Source organism: Zosterops lateralis (assembly GCF_965231275.1).
Source record: "Zosterops lateralis genome assembly, chromosome: 3".
Classification (NCBI taxonomy): Eukaryota; Metazoa; Chordata; class Aves; order Passeriformes; family Zosteropidae; genus Zosterops; species Zosterops lateralis.
The window spans coordinates 37,045,564-37,059,101 of record NC_139764.1 but is presented as its reverse complement, the minus strand read 5'-3'; the positions used below and the strand labels follow the sequence as shown (position 1 = coordinate 37,059,101).

At 36.1% G+C, this 13,538-nt stretch overlaps 1 protein-coding gene across 3 annotated transcripts in view; it reads left to right on the top strand.

The window, feature by feature from the left end:
* Positions 1 to 13,538, top strand: part of PRKN (parkin RBR E3 ubiquitin protein ligase) — a gene marked incomplete at its 5' end in the record, with an annotated part of 673,262 nt that overhangs the window by 313,790 nt on the left and 345,934 nt on the right. The window lies entirely within an intron of this gene.

Here is a 13,538-nt window from a genome sequence, read left to right as displayed (position 1 = left end):
TCATTGGGACATTAATCTTAATGCATAAATAATTGATTGGATAAATACATAAAAATTCTTCAGTGAAGGTCTTGCAATTGTCATTAGAAATACTAATTTGGCCTGTTTGCTAGGAGGATGCTTAGATGTTAAGTATATCCTTTGCTTTAGCACAATGAATGGTTAGAAATATATGGTTAAAAAAACCCAAGAACTTTTTAAGAATGTGCTATCCACAATGTTTTACAGAAAGGATTGCTAGAATTGTCTTTTAAACATTTGTGAAACATCGTGTTTCATGGTACTTACATCTGCTGTTCAGTGGTACTGTACATCATGGCAGCTCTTTGGGACTTCAGTAAATGTTTAGGGCATTCTAAAATGAAATGTCTAAGTTCTTCCAGTGTGGCACTTAAATGTATGTGGGCAAACTAACTGTGATTATGAATTGTTCTTAGAAAGTCCAGTGGGTAAACTCCTGCCTGGAAATGAGGGGAAGGATGTTCTTGTGAAAAGTAGGTTTCTTCCATTTGATACATAAGCCTTCTTCACTGTCCTGCTACCCCACCATTGCAACATCAGAAATGGCACAGAATTCTTCAAGTTGCATCAGTGTGTTTTATAGTTATCTGCTCGGCAGAAGAAATAGATATTTCTAGTGCTTACAGAGTAATTACTAAGTAACTTCTCACCAAACACCAGTGTTACAGTGCCATTAGGAGGACCTGTAATTGTATATATCTCAATCTTTACAAAAAGAAATATTAGGCCCACATGAATCTGAGTTTGTAAATGGGGAAAAGTAGTAAAATTTGCTGTGGAGATACCTATTAAATGTGCTATGACTTTAATGTGTGTTAGAGGTGGCACCCACAAACAAATTGATTTCTGAAAGCTTACTCTTAAATACTGATAGGCAGTAGTGCATTGCTTGCAGGATCACTAAGCTGCCAATAAGGATTTGTCATGATAACTTAATTCTTGTAATTAACAGGTTTTGCTGGAGCGTTTGTGTTCTGTGGGAATCTTTTAACCGTTGGTTTTTGGTTGGTTTTTTTTTGGTTAAAGAAAAACCTGACCTAATAAATTTGTACAGTTTATTTAAATTTGATTTAAAGTATTTAGTTTTCTAAGTAACAGTAAAAGTCATGAGTACTCCTTGAAAGTATATAGGAATATGTATGCAAAGTATATGAGCAAGAGAAGAATCATGATGGAAAACATTTGATCCATATTATCCTCGCTCCTCACCCCCTGGCAAAAAAAAAGAACCCTAACCAACCACCCCAAAAAAGCATCCACAAATTAAAGTGGTAAAAATTGCAAAGGTTGAAAGCTCTTGAAATCAAATAACCCAAATACGTTAACATAATACTCACAGTTGTATTAAAAGCAACACTATTTCCAATGTTTTATTTTTTTATTGTTATTATTTTAGAGGTTATAAAATGTCACGTACTTCAGATGTTGATTTAGTTTTGAATATTTTAACTAGCATCTTGGAACATGCTTTGAATTAATTATAAAATGGTTTGGGTTGGAAGGGATCTTAAATATTATCTAGTTCCAACTTCCTGCCCTGAGCAGAGGCACCTTGAAGGCCTGTTTCTCAATTTGGTTTTAAGAAAGCTCGTGTGATTGGGAGATCAGAATAAACAGTGTGGGTTACCTAAGTGATGGCACATTGTAGCAACAAGATTTATTGCTCTCTATTCATTATTTTCTTATTTTTCATGCATCTAGAGAAGACTAGATTGTTTTTCGCAGCATTAGGTGGACTTGCTGCCTGTCCAGTGTTGGACCATGATATTTTAGGGAATCTCAGTTACCACCTCATTCAGGTCCAGAGATGTATGAGAACTACACTGCTGCAATCCTCTTCCAATTTCATGAAAACATTGGTGTGTTACTTCTGTGGTATCTTATTGTCCATGAATTCCTCTTCTCTCTGCTAATGTTCTTCGAGAGCAAGGGAAACACCCACTGGAAAAATTGCACTCAATGTTTTTGGTCTCCCAGCTTTCAACAACATAAAGGCACAGCCCACATCTTGTTCTTGGTAACAGTCAATGCAGGGATCTGAACCAGACCCCTGGTGTCTATCAGAATCCAGTTGGATACCCACTCTGCTAGGAGCTGAGTAAAGAGCTCTGTGTGCTCAGGAAAGAGCTAAATACATGTTTTCTACTTTGTGTATAAATGTGTGTGTTTTCCAAGGTGTCATTGAGGCAAATCCTATTACGGATTTGAAAAAACTGACTGGGCAGACTGCTTATCATTGTAAGGGCTGGACCATCTTTTCTATGGTAGGGCCTGTTTAAGTAGTGAGGTTTATTTCCTCAAGACTGGATCATAGCGTGATAGTGGTTAAATGAGAAGTTAAAACTGTAGATGTATGAAGCAGGTAAGGCAAAAGCACACCTGATATCCAGCTATAACTTCTCTCTGTTTAAATTTAAAGGATGCATTTTTTTATAATTTGCAGGCCTGAACATTAGAATGAAGTGTGTGTTTTACGCACAATTGTAATTCTCATTTTGACTAATTGCCTCAAAGGGATTATTTTATGCTATGTACTTTTCCAAGGTCTTCCTACCTCTCTACTACATATTCATGAATATGTAAGCTGCATGATGGAAAATTTGTTTCCAAGTTTGAGCTTGCTGCTATTAAATGAGATAATGCCTGTACAGAAAGAATAGCAGTAAGGAAACTGTGAAGGCAGGGCTAAGCACAGGGCAGTGTTGGGTGAACTCTGGCTGATTAATTGCTTATGCCATCTATGGGAGAATTTTGGAGTCTGAAAAAAGATGTGTTATAATAGACTTTGTTATGTTTGCACAAACAACCGAATTTGTGCTGTTGGCTCACTTACCTCTGCAAGCTCTACATGCTACTTGGGAAGTGGAGTGAAACAGGTCAGTATTTCTGTCCCTGGCTCTGCCACCACACACCCGTAAGGTGCTTTAGACCCTTGTGTTCACAGCTTTGGGGACTCAACATGGTGCTTTTGAAATTCTGTGACTAAGACAGTGCATCTAGATAATTGTTTTTGTTTAATGTCTTTGGAAATGTGCCCTTTTTTATTTTTCTGGTATCCTATTACAAGGCAATGGTTTTGGTAATGCATTTGTATCTTTCAAATTATCCCTTTTTCTTTTACTTCAATTTCCCTAAAATTGAAGTAAAATTGTTTAGTAATAAACACATTTAAAAGTTGTGGATGTTCTTTTCTTTTTTTTCTTAAATAGATTTTGGAGGTAACTTTCAAGTTTAAACTCTGACCATTTTAGTTTGTAAGACAGATATTACAATAAAACATTTTTTTAAATGTCAAATGCAGAACTTAATGTATGTTGTTTAGGGAAATCATTCAAGAGCTGTTTATGCTCTTTTAAAGATTCTGCTATTGTGTAAACCCATTTTTAGTCACATTTTCAAACTAAATTACTGTTCCTTCAGAGTGAGGACATGAATTTCTATTAAAGTAAATTCTTTTGACTAAGACTGTATTTATATGCTATTTCTATAGGTAGAAATCTATTTAAAAGAATTGTGGAGCAGAAACTGTTTTGCAATGGAGAAGGATAAAGGGGCCCTGCTGTCAGTTGCCTGGCTGGTCAGAAAACTAGAGGAAATTGGACTGGGAATTTGCAGCAGTTAGGAAGACAATGTGCTTCCAGAAGTAGAGAGATATGCAAAACCATGCTCCATTTAGTGCTCCTCAGAGGTCCACAAGGTCAAATATTGCTGGTAAGATTCCTCATGCCTGAAGGCCATGGCTTATTACAGCTAGTAAGTTTTTCTCAGTCCCTAAAACAGGAATGGAAGGCACAGATCATGCCTGGGTGTGCCTGCTACTTACCTCTGCCTGGGTGACAATCTAGTTAGTACCATCTAAAATGTGTCAGGGACCTTCTAACCCTGCAACTGTATGGATGACTGTTCAATCAGTCTAAAAGGCTCTTGGATAGTCTTTAACAACAAACTGTTTGCTAGTGTGGAGGTAGCCTTATTCTCTTCTGGATTTTTTTAATTTTTTATAAAATGGGGGGTTTTTTTCTGCTTTTTTACAGTGAAGACAATGTAAGTAGACAATGGTTTGTTAGAAAAAGCACATTAAGTCACATTAGTGAAAACAGTCTATCAAGGCTTCATCAGCATTATACTAAAGTTATGCAAACAGCCATCTACACTAGATAATATATCTGTGCATTAAATTATCTTAAAGGAATAATGTCCACATCTTTCTGACTTTAATAGTGCAAAATCCCTTTTCAAACATGTCACTGTGCTGTCATCTACTGAGAAATGTTGGCTTCTTCTGTACTGGTATGTACACGAAATATGGCTTTTCTGTTAAATGCTTGTTTAACTTATTTACCGCATTTTTCAGATTCCTTATGCTATAAACTATAGGTAAGAGTATGCAAATATAGATTTATTTTTTTCCCAACAAGATTATACAGGAGCTAATGAATTTCCCACTGTGACTTATGTTTTCTAGCTCATCTTGCATATATATTGCATCTAGCTCATCTGTATATATTGCATATAGAAAATATATTGGGAAAAGGGATGATGACAGCATAAAACTAAATGCCAGAAAACTGTCAGTTCACTGCAGAGGCTTTAGAGATTTTGTAGTATAAGACTAGCCCAAGTGAAGAGTGGGTTTTGGTAGGACTTTTTTGTGGACTTTTTGTTTGTTTGTCCCTTCTACCCACTTCATTTCCTGCAGTCCTCTGTAACTTTCAAGAGCGTCTAGTAACCTGTAAGAACCTCTGGGGAAAGCTTTTCAAGAGTTTAAGCTTTAGTGTCATTTTATTAGATAGAGATTTATTCAACTCCATAGCAACGCTCTGCACGTTTGGGTTTTTTAATGTGTGAGTCATATAAAACACTGGAAATATATTTGTATTTTGTAAGTTTGTGAGGTGTTTATGCTGGATATTACAGTTCAAATTTGCTATTTAAAATAGTAAAATACTTGTCTTGCCAATAAAATGTCTTTATCTAATTGCACTAAAGTGGGAGAAATAGTTGTTCCTTGTGTAGGGTTATGTACAGGTTTTACTTAGCTGAAACAAATAAAATTAACAAAATATATGCATAGTCCTCTTCCCTTCTTGGAGGATGGCAATATGAATCAACTATTGGCATTAGTGTATTCATGTGATTATATTTAGCATCATTGCTCCTTTTTCTGTATATCATATATTTTGGCTATCATGCAGAATACTTTTTGTTTTAAGAAAGTCTCAGTTTGTGTGCTACCATACAAATATTCCATCTGTCTTCTCAGTTCATGCAGAATAAAATATTTAAACCAGGAAACCAGGAGAAAGAAAGGTAGGAAGGCTCTGCAAAGAGACCTGGAATGGTTGGATGAATGGGCAAAATGCAAAAGAATGAAGTTTAATAAGTCCAAGTGCCAAGTCCTGCACTTTGGCCACAATAACCCCCTGCAGTGTTACAGGCTGGGGATGGTGTGGCTGGACAGTGCCCAGGCAGAAAGGGACCTGGGAGTGCTGGTGACAGCAGCTGAACATGAGCCAGCTGTGCCCAGGTGGCCAAGAGGCCAGTGGCATCCTGGTCTGTATCAGGAATGGTGTGGCCAGCAGGAGCAGGGAGGTCATTCTTCCCCTGTACTGGGCACTGGTGAGGCCATGCCTTGAGTGCTGTGTCCAGTTCTGGGCCCTCAGTTTAGGAAGGACATTGAGACACTTGAGCACATCCAGAGGAGACAACGAGGCTGGTGAGGGGCTTGGAACACAAACCCTGTGAGGAACGACTGAGGGAGCTGGGGATGTTTAGCCTGGAGAAGAGGAGACTCAGAGGTGACCTTATCACTCTCCATAACTCCCTGAAAGGTGGCTGTTGTCAGGTGGGGGCTGGAATCCTTCTCCAGGCACCAACTGACAGAACGAGAGGACACAGTCTCAAGCTGCACCAAGGGAAATTTAGGCTGGATATTAGGAAAAAGTTTGTTACAGAAGGCATAATAAAGTACTGGAATGGTCTGCCCAGAGAGGTTGTGGAGTTACTATCCCTGGGTGTGTTTAAAAAAAGACTGGAAGTGGTACTTGATGCCATGGTTTAGTTGAGGTGTCAAGGCTGGGTTGGATTCAATGTCTTGAAGGCCTTTTCCAACCTAGTGATTCTGTGAAAGGAAAAAAATTCTAAATTTACTGAAATTAATCCAAATTTCATCAACACCGGCAATTGAACAAACCTGAAAAAAATAACTGTTAGACTATGCAGATTTTTTTCAAATATTATGGTTTAATTTGGCTTGTTCTATGTGGGTTTAACATTACCTCTGTTGGTAGGACACAAGACTTCTCCTTAGCATTTTTGTAGAAAGGAGAACATTAGGAGAATTAACCCCAAAACTTAGTAGAACTCTATTAAGACTTAAGGACAGCATAGCTGTAGTTGTGCTAACAATGTTTTGTCATAACAAAGAACATGCATTAAAAGAAAAGCCACAAACTTTTGGGTGGCAAATAGAACAGAAAAAAAAACCTTACTTGACTATTCAAAGAATATGCAGGAGGTGCCAAACATTTTTGAATCTTCTGAGAAGGCAAGCATAACTTTTACAGAGAGAGAGAATAACATTTCTGCCATTTCGTCCCTTTCCTCTTCTCCCTGTTTCCATTGTAACTGGGCAGTCTTGGTTAGTTCATTCTCATTCATATCCTGATTTATGGCAGGCTTTGGGAAGATGACAGAGCAAACTGTCCAATTTTTCAAAGCTGAAGACACAGAGATGAGGCAAAGAGCCACTCCTGTAGTATTACAGCCTAATTCTGTCTGCCCAGTGTCATCCCATAAATACTGATTCTCCCCCTGAGGCAGCCATAGTGCTAAATGAAAGGTGTCTTAGAACTGTCTTTCAGCTGTGTTAGAGACGTGTAGATCATCTATATGGTTAATGGATGGATGTGAGGCTCTAGGACATAGGTGATGTTAGTTAAAGGCTGGAAATCTGAACCAAAAAATAACAGTCATTTTTTAATGCCTATTGGGTTAAAAATACCTTTTTTGAAGCTTTGAACCTGCCCAGTTCCTTTGATATCAAGGCATGGACAAAACTTAAATTTTTCAGTTGTGACAGGATCAGATGGATGGAAATCTGCTGCACATGTTGCAGAAAAACCATCAGTATTAACAGACTAGACTGTGGAATTACTCCTGTCATATAGAATACTCAAGAAAGAGTAATAGTCAGTTAAAGAAATTATGTACTTTACTTAGGCATTGTGATTTGTTAACTCTGTGTGTTCCTGAATCTTCTTTGAGAGACTTTACAATCGAATGTCACCTGTGCAATATTTATAGCTCAAGTATAGGAGTCCTGTTTCTTGTACTCTTGAAGATTCTTTTCTTCTAGTTCTTTTGAAGTTTTGATCACTGTCTTTAGCTTAAGTGCTTGCTAACATGGTTGGAAGATAAACAAATCACTCAAACCTGTAATTGCAAGCAACTTTATGTGCCACTAGCAGCACAGCCCGAGGATCAACTATTATGTATCGTATTTTAGTTTCTTCTCTCCTTGATCCCTTTTCTTGGCTTTTGTTCACATAAAAATTCAAATCTGATTGCCAGATGAAATTAAGCTCAAAGTAAAGAGTTTATTCTCTACAGGAAACACTTGAAAACAAATTTAGACAGTTGGATTTTACTTTATAAGAGGCTGATGGGAAAATTTGAGTCCTAGGAATCATCACTAGTGTTTAGGATATGATGATTATAATGTGTTGTAAGAAGCTACTCTGAAACTGAGACTTTTTCTCTGGCTCAAGTAATTCAAAGTAATTTTTCCAAAAGAATCTGTTTCATACATGCTGGTAAACAAATTCAGCAGAATAATTTGGGTCAGGTTCTGGTGTCTGGGCTAGGTAATTGAATCATCCTGTCACCTGCAGTCTTGGTTCAGCCCAAAAGTTAGTGTTGATCAGAGATTGCATTGGATAAATCTAAGGATGAAAAACATTAGGAGCAGAGAAGAAAAGGGGTAGAGTTTGCATTCTTTCAGAGAAAGAAATGTGTAAACTTTCATATTATTTTGTATGAAAGCATGACTGTTCCCATTGAAAAGTTATTTGCTTAAACTATCTTACCGTATTTTTAAATGCCACAGGCATGTAAATAGGTCACAGGTACCTGTGACCCATTAGCTTGGTATTTTTTGGGATTGGCTGTCTATAGGGCCTTTGATTCCACTACAAGGTAACATTCCAGGCAAAGATAAATTGTGAGGACACACAGTGCCCTTCAGCCTTCATTTCTTTGTCTATACTTTGAGAAAATGAGTGATAGAAGAACTGGGTTGGTTTGCATTTTTGTCATGAAAATATTGCTACTTGAAGGAATGGCAGCAGAACTAGTGACAGAAGGCACTTGTGTTCTATTTTTCCATCGTGTTTTTTCTAGCAGACAAGAAAAGAAAATTGCATGATAAGTACTACATTTCTTAATGCTTTCCTTATACAGAAAATTCCTAGAAAACTATAGTTTCACGTTCTATTCAGAGACCAGGTATCATTATGAACTTGTATAGTTAATAACCTATCATCCCACTTATTTGAATCTTAAATATATCTTTCTTCTCTGTTTAGATTTTAAAACATATCAGTAACCTTCACAGGGTTTTAGTGTGGAAACAGATAGGCAAGGTTTTTTTCAATCATAAATAATCTTGGTTATATCACATCAAATGTCTGAATAAAACTGAACAGTACTATAGCTGTCCTGTTAAAAATTTTTGAACAATACCTCTGTTCTTCCAATGAATTTTGGAAAATGAAAGATAGAAATCTTTTTCCTTGGCAAGGGGAATAAATACCTAAGCAGATTTTTTTTTTCAGCTTGATTTTTGTTCATTTTTTTTAAAGAATGTGGATAAATGTGGGTTCTGGGTATGATGACAATAGTCTGCAACTATTTTCTATCCCTAAAAATGTCTCATGAAAAATATTTATGATAAGTTTTAGATACACTTTTAAAATCCTAAACCTTGGCTTTAAGTGACTTGGTCAGAACTAAAACACTAGGTCTTGTAAGGATTCATGAGTAGTCTGTCTATTTGCTGTCCCATAATTTGCTACACTCAAACACTTTCCATATCAAAGACTTTCTGTTCAAATAATTATTATGCAACAAATTGTTTTTGATATTCTCAACTGAAGAAAAGGCATGGTGAATATGTTAAATTCTGAGACAAAGAAGTGGAACTGTGTATTTTTAATGTTTTTCTTGTATGAACTTAATTAAAGTCAACCAAGAATTAAAAGGAGATATTGTACGAGATGCTGACACTCTGATATATGTGTCTTTTAGTCATTTGCACACCCTTAGATGGCAAGAGTTATGGTTGAAAAGGAGAGAAAGTCTGAAAACACAGGAGAATGGCTCCTGAATCGTACTCATGTCAAAAATGTAATAATAATTTAAAAATTCATTCCCTCCATCTTCTATCCTTCACACAAGTCAAAGTTGATGTTTTCACCAAGACCAAGCCCGAGCGAAGAGTTGACAAAGATACTCACCCTAAAGAGCTTTTATTATGAATAGCAGATCTTCTCAGCCAGAGGCATTTTGAGAAGGGCAAAGGGGTTCGGTCAGAAAGCAGAAATTAGAGAGATGCTCATATTTCTTCTATATTTTTACAGTGCTTTTGTCTCTTGCCAAATTAAATAACTATATAGTACTTACAGACATTTAAATTTAGTACATTAGCACTTTATTGGTTTCTTGGTATCAGAAGATATTTCAACTAATCTTTGAGGTCAGCTTAATTACAGCAGTTTATTAGCAAAGCTTATTGTAGAACATTTGATCTCTCTTGAAATATCAGTTTTTCTCCTTGAGTCCCATAAAGGCATTTCTGTTGAAGTCCACACTTTTGACAATATGTGAATTGCCATCTCCTGCATGCTCAACAACAGGGATTCTGTGAATTTGAAAGTGGAAGGGATGGGGAAATTTTTGTAGAAATGTATATAAAGTGCACTACTATTGGTGGCATGGTTGTCTTTTCATTCTTGCAGATTTTTCTGATTCCATTCTGAATGTTTAGGTCTGAGATCAGGTATTGAGTTTTTCACGAGGTCTTTTCTTTCTAACAGCAAAAATTGCTTTAAGTTTGTGGGGAGTTTTTTATGGTGAAGGAATGTTGTCTGAGTGTAATGATTATGCTTTTTAGAGATTTGTATTGGTTTTGGCATCTCAATGATTAAAGTGAGCAACATATTTAATAATTGCATTGAAGTATTCCTTAAATCTATGCTAGGGAACTTCAAATCCACTGTCACTTAATAACCTTCAATATTTTTCTGCTAAATCTTAATAGAAAATTAGCAATCAATCACATGCATTATTATAGTCCTTGTAGTGATCAATTCATCTAATTCTTTTAACATTGAAACAGACTTAAGGACCTGACTCAGTTTAAATGCTGATTTAATAATATGTATAAATCTTTTCTCTTTAAAATGAGTTAACTTTATTTGTCCTTAACCACTGAGGCATGAGAGCTGTATTTATCCCTTGTTTGCCTAGGAGGGGATCCACTTAGCTCTGCCCAGGGGAAGCTGCATTTTTCAGTTTAGGGAAGTGAGCTGCCCTCAGGAATAATATTTACATCAATGATATCATGATCAAGTATCAAGTTTAAGAATCACAGGAAATCCACAGAGAAAAGGTTTGATTTTGATTGGAATCTCAAGTAGGAGAAAAATGTTGTTGAATAGAGAGCATCTTAAAAGGAAATAGCACTGATGACAGAGCAGAGCCTAAGGTTAACTTCTCATCTACAAGTATTATAATAACAGCTCCAGATGAATTCCAAATGCAGAGGAAACAGAATTTGCTTGTTTAAAATGTAGGTAGCTATAGGAGCGTTTTTGTTTTATTTAGTTAGTTTTTTACTATAAACCCAACTCTATTGCAAATATTTGATATTTGGGTAATAACTTTCTCCCTTTGATCTTAACAGCTGTTTTGGGTCTCAGTGTTTAGCAAAGCCAAGCCATGCAGAGTAGCAGTCACCAAATAAATGGTACTGGGTGATGTGTACCATGCTCTGTACCTGATTGGAGGTTCTTGGTAGTATTTGGTGAGGTGCGTGGGGGGATTGCCACTATTTTGAGGAAGATATCTTCCAGTAACCAGAGATAACCAAAATACTGTTTGCTCACAGAAGAAAGTGGAGCAGTCTTGTGTATGTAATGCATTCATAAGTTTATCACAAAGTTGTTTAGGACTAAAATCTTTAAGAATTGCCCTTTGGCTGTACAACCTTTGTCATAGTAGTTAGCCAGTGTAGTTCTGATTTCTTTCACTTATGTAACTTTAAAGGCAGTCCCTGTTCTATATGTGAACAATGGCATTTTAGATTTATTTGTTTGTTTTTGTCACACAGATATTTCTATGGCTTCAAAACTACTGTCTGTAGCTCTTCAGAGATGTGGGAACCTGAAAATGTCTCTGCACAGAGTTAAGCTCAGTTTTTCCCAGAACATCCTAGAAGGAATATTTGATTCCACAGCTCATCTGAAGTGAGTCTCCTTCAATCTGTCCCAGATCCACTGAATATCTACTGAATTTTTCAGTTTCAAAAGCAAATGAATCATTTTCACAAGAGTGTGCCACAATAGTGTTGAAGTTTTCTCTCTTTCATGGGGATAATTATGATGATATAGTTGAAATGGGATTTAAGTTTACTGATAATTTTAAAAAATTAAAACCATACCTTCAATGGCTATAAAACATATTCATAAATGGCTTTGTCTATCAATCCTAAATAAATGTGGACAATTGAGGAGAAAAATACCAATAGGCTCTCACATTCTTTTGTAGTTTATTAAGAACTAGGAATCAGAAATCTGCCTGAGTTTCCTTAGTTTATCCAACTTACACAGCACAGAATAAGAAGCAAGGGAGGGGAGGGAAACCTATATTTTTATGTGTATATGTTGTACATCAGCCAAGGTTCAGGCTATCTTGGTGATACTTAGCAAAGATTAGTGGGTTTTTTCTGACAGTGTAGTAAACTGGACTTGAGAACATACATCAAAAGGGTAAAGTTTCTTCTGGGCCTTTTTTAGGCTGCCTTCCTCCTGATGGTTTGTGTATGACTTTGATCTTACTTATGTTGGTTCCTTGGCCATAGAGACGGTTCAGTTATCATCAGCAGTTAGGGGTATGTAACTGGTTTGTTTGAAAAGACAGAGTTTACGGAGAGATACTTCTAGTAAAATATCAAAGAAGATTTGAGGGTTTTGAAAAATTTGAGCGTTTTCTTCTTGAGTTTCATAAAAAGTAGCTAACATTGACCATGGATCTTTGAACCTTTTCTTCCCTCGTGTACTTTTTATGATATTGTGTGACACAAAAGTGATTACAGGAGTGAAGAATATGACAGAGTGTGTAAGAGTGATGCCTGCTCCCTTCTCTGAATAACAATCTATCAGATACACTGCCAAAAGGAAGACATTTATAGTGTTAAATAGAATGTTCACAATTTCATGGGACCTATGCCTTTAGGCAAGAAAATGATCTAAAGGTATTCACTACAGTAGAAGGTGACCATAAAACTACTCACTTTTAGAACTAAGAAAAGCACTAAATTTTGTCTCTGCTTTTGCAATAATTCCTTGACGTGACTCTTTGCTGAACAGCAATACTTACAATCATCAGAATTTTTTTTGTTCCTAAAAACACATGTGCAGAAAGGAGGAATATTGTGACTTCTTCTCTTTAAAAATATTTTAGAAGTAGTCAGATTCTGATGAAGATTTCATGAAGTTTTGATCATTCCTTCTGTGTTATTCTGTAAGGTTTGGGGTTTTTTTAATTATAAAGTCAACATTATGAAAGTACTGTCTCATATAGCATAAGTTTAGAGACATTTTGATATCAACCTTAAGAAATAACTACTGCTTGTATGAATTTTACAGTTTGAGGTTAATTGAGAATGCTAGTCTTAAATTGACTGGCTCTTAGGTCCCTACACCGGTTCAGAGTTTAACATTGGAGCATAAATTATTTGGATTTAAAAATCCAGCAAATTTCCCTCCTTAGGTTTCCATACACTGGGTGAAAGAATAAATAAAATAATAGCTACATTTACATGTCTGGTGAAATGCAAGGCTGAAGAGTGAGAATAAAAAATAAATTTAACTCTTTTATTCTTTAATCTTCTCAAAAAAATACTTGACACAAAATCTTGAGGGATTTTTTTTTCTGTATTTTTAATGAGCCCTCTGTTCCATTTGTATTTAATATTAAGATTTACTATTTCTTTAATTGCAGTTTAGTCAAGCAGGGAGTCTTTCAATGAATAGCTTTGGAAAGTGGCAAGATTTTCTTTTGTTATATTAAACAGTGTTTTCACGTTCCATAATGTTCTCAATTCAGCAACACTGAAGCACATCATAAATTTAATTAGAGGAGTTTTCTTAAAGCAGTGTTTGGGCTGACAAACAGAAATATTGAGAAGCAATTTTCCTGATGGTATAGCGAAAGTATTTTGGGACTGTACCATAAGA